The sequence below is a fragment of the Bison bison genome, unplaced genomic scaffold (genome assembly GCF_000754665.1).
Source record: "Bison bison bison isolate TAMUID 2011002044 unplaced genomic scaffold, Bison_UMD1.0 scf7180017864468, whole genome shotgun sequence".
Lineage (NCBI taxonomy): Eukaryota > Metazoa > Chordata > Mammalia > Artiodactyla > Bovidae > Bison > Bison bison.
The window spans coordinates 3,406,610-3,410,767 of record NW_011495029.1 but is presented as its reverse complement, the minus strand read 5'-3'; the positions used below and the strand labels follow the sequence as shown (position 1 = coordinate 3,410,767).

Below are 4,158 nucleotides of genomic sequence, written 5' to 3'. Positions count from 1 at the left end.
AGGAAAAGGGGACGACAGAGGATGAGATGGCTGGATGGCATCACCAACTTGATGGACGTGAGTTTGAGTGAACTCCAGGAGTTGGTGATGGACAGGGAGGCCTGGCACGCTGCAGTTCATGAGGTCGCAAAGAGTCGGACACGACTGAGCGACTGAACTAAACTGAACTGAACATGTTAACTACAAGGCTAGAGCAGAGACACAAAGCCTATTAAAAGAGGAAACTGAGTAGAACAGGAGTTGCAACAGCAGCTCAGGCTGCACAGGCAGTGAGTCTGTGACCCTGAGTGCAGACAGTAAGGTACCTTGTTTTTCTGATGAGTAATGACCATGTTGGAATGAAAGGAAGCTATCTGTGCAGACCACTGTCTGTGAAATCTTTGAAGGTGATAAAGTAGTGTTGGATTCTGCAGTGAGAGCCTCTGGGTCAGCTATGTGGTAAGATGTTTCAGAAAGATAAGAAGCAATACAATAGTAGCAATTCCCAGAGCAGAGAAATCAGTAGTAAGGGCAAGTCTGTAGATTCCAGCCTTGGGAGGCTCTCACAGTCCAGCAAGGTGGCAAACCTTGACACCAATTCCACCAAGACCTCAGGACAAAGCAATAATAATTCAGATACCTGTGCAGGATTTATATAAAAAAAAATACATTGATGCAATTGAGAAACTGAAACTCTCTGAAGGGTAAAGTCTTGAGGGGCTACTAGAACTGATAAATTATAAAGAAGTCACTCAGGAAGATAAAAAATTGCCTTTCGTCCCTTTGGAGGAAGAATTTACTATGCAGGTTACCAAGTTTGGTATAGAAGTATCCACATCAGATCAGTATGATGTTTTACATGGGTATGCTCTGTATTTAATCTTCCAAATGGTATGTTATGATGATGATCTGGGTGCAGGAAAAAGCTTATTGGCTTTGAAGACTACAGATAATGAAGAATACAGCCTGTGGGTTTACTAGTACAATAGCCTCGAACAAGCACAAGCAATCTGTAAAGTTTTATCCACTGCTTTCAACACTGTACTGACATCTGAGAAACCTTGAATTTTGCAGTCAAGGGGAAGTTGACTTCAAGTGCAAGTTCAGCTGTTTTCTCAGTAGTTCTGTTTTCAATCTGTGGTGTTGAACTATTATGGACATATAAACGATCCTTTGCTCTAGATTTTCTGAAGAAAATGCAATGTACAAAATATCAACCATCTGTTTTTCTATTGTGTCTTATTTGCTGCTAAGTTGCTTCAGTCGTGTCCGACTCTGTGCGACCCCATAGACGGCAGCCCACCAGGCTCCCCCGTCCCTGGGATTCTCCAGGCAAGAACACTGGAGTGGGGTGCCATTGTCTTCTCCGATGCAGGAAAGTGAAAAGTGAAAGTGAAGTTGCTCAGTCATGTCCGACTCTTAGTGACCCCATGGACTGCAGCCTACCAGGCTCCTCCGCCCATGGGATTTTCCAGGCAAGAATACTGGAGTGGGGTGCCATTGCCTTCTCTGATGCCTTATTTAACAGTGAAAAAGAGGAAACTGAGAAAAACAAAATAGAAAACCATGAAACTAAAATGGCAAACAAAAATTCAAACAAAAAAAGAAACAATGGAGATATAGAGCAACTAGAAAATAAAAGGTAAAATGGCAGTACTAAGTCCTCATTTATCAATAATCATCCTGGAAATTGAATCCATGAATTAAAAGACAGAAAGTAGCTGATAAGTTTGAAAACAAGACCCAACTAAATGCAGCCTCCAGAACACTTAGTTCTAAAGACAAATGTAAGCTCAAAAGAGAAGGGATGAAAGATGATACTCCAAGTAAATGAGAGCCCAATAAAGCAAATGTAGCCATACTTATATCCAACAAAAATAAACTTCAAGCCAAAAAACATTACAAGAGACAAAAATGGACATTATATAATGATAAAGGGGACAACTCAAGAAGAAGATATAATGATTATTCATATATATGCATCTAACATAGGAGCACCAAAATATATAAGCTAATTATTAACAGATTTAAAAGAGAAACTGACAGCAACACAATATAGTGGACTATTTTAGCACCCTACTTATATCAATGGATAGATCATTCAGGCAGAAAGTCAACAAGGAAACAGTGCCTTTAAAATAAAAATTTATATCAGATAGGCTTAATAGAATCACAGAGAACATTCCAACCAAATGCAGCAGATTACACATTCTTCTCAAGTGCATATGGAAAATTCTCCAGGATAGACCATAATTTGGAAAACAAAACTAGTCTCAATACATTTAAGAAAATCAAAACCACATCAGGCATTTTTTTTTTTTTTTTTGCCACAATGATTATAATCTAGAAGAAAGCTGGAAAAATCACAAATATGTGGAAACTAAACAGCATGTTATTTAACAGCCATTGGATTTAACATAGAACTCAAAAGAGAAATAAAAACATATCTGAAGACAAACTAAAATGAAAACATGATATATCAAAATCTAAGGAATGCAGCAGAAGTGGTACTAAAAGGGGAGTTTATAGCAATGCAGGCCTATCTCAAGAAACAAGTAATAATTCAAATAAGCACTCTACCCTTATACCTACTGGAACTAGATAATGAAGAGCAAACAAGGCCCAAAGTCAATAGAGAGAAGGAAATAATGAAGATATGAACAGAAGTAAATAAAATAGAGACTAAAAAAACAACAAGAAAGATCAATGAAACTAAGAGCTGGTTCTCTGAAAAGAGAAATAAAATGAACAAAGTTTTCCCTAGACTCACTAAGAAAACAAAGAATAAAGTCAGGAAAAAAGCGGGGAAATTACAATTGATACCACAGAAAGGAAAAGAAGTAGAATACCATGAACACCTATATGACAACAAATTAACAACCTAGAAAAATGGACAAATTCTTAGAAGCACACAATCTTCCAAGTCTGAATCACGAAGAAATAGAAAATCTGAACAAGCCAATCACTAGCAAAGAGATTGAAACAGCAATCAAAAACTTTCCAAAAAACAAAGTCCAGGACCAGACAGCTTCACTGGTGAGTTATCTCCCCAATTCAGAAAAGATATAAGACATATATTCTTCTTAAACTTTTCCAAAAATTGAAGAGGAGGGAACAATTCCAAAATTTTACAAGACCAACATTACCAAAAGTTGTGAGGACAATAAGAAAAGAAATTTACAGGTCAATATCCCTGATGTACATAGATGCAAAAATCCTGAACAAATTATTAGAAAACTGAGTATTAAAAATACATCAGAAGGATTATATACTATGATTAAGTGGTATTTATTCCAGTGGTGCAAGAATTTGTTCAATAGTCACAAATCAACCAATGTAATACACCACATTAACAAACTGAAGTATAAAAATTATGTTATTTTATCAATAGATGCAGAAAAGGGCATTTGACAAGTTAAACCTGTTTTTCAAAGATTTCAATCTCATTCATGCACAATAAAGCTACTAGCCCTTGCAATGGCCTGTGAGCCCAACTTCAGCAGGAGCTAAAGTATCTAGGATTTAGAGTCAGAGAGTAGTGATTTCATCCTGACTTTCCAATGAGCTGATAGGCTGTGACTGCTAAGCACTGAGATACAGAATTCAAAGATGTAGTATCTGCCTTTGTTCCTGGCAGAAAAAGAATTTAATGTTTTTGCCTTGTTGTGAAAGAATTCAGAGATGAAGCAGGGAGGTTAAAGAGTAAAGTGAATTTATTTAATCAAGAATACTCAGAGGGAGAGCAGGTAGACAGGTGAGGAGCTGCTGTCCTGTTTCTCTTTGGCCATCTGGTTATGAGGGCCATACAAATGAAGGGGCAAAATATTCACTGGGGAAGGAGGAATTTGGGGGTCATATTCCTGATTTTCCTCCCCACTCTATCTTCCTGAGGGCAGGAGGGATTTTTTTCTTACTTAGCTTAGATAGGAAGTGTCACAGCATAGGTGCATGACGGGTACTTCTTATCTCCAAGGCTAGTTTTATTGCAATGAGCGCATATTAAATAAGTTACATTCACATGCAAGAGATTCCTGCCTTTATCTTTCTTTATCTGCTTCCAGGACACTTATTGCCCAAAAGGTGTGGTTTCCTGTCAGTCCGCATGTTCCTGATTTCCTCTGTCTGCCCATGAACCCCCGCTGTTTACAAGATGCATGATTTCCTGCCACCTGGCCCCTG

General features: G+C 38.0%; 1 pseudogene; it reads left to right on the top strand.

Moving 5' to 3' along the window:
• Window positions 1-350: 350 nt before the first annotated feature.
• LOC105003428 lies at window positions 351-1,044 on the top strand (annotated as a pseudogene).
• Window positions 1,045-4,158: the final 3,114 nt, after the last annotated feature.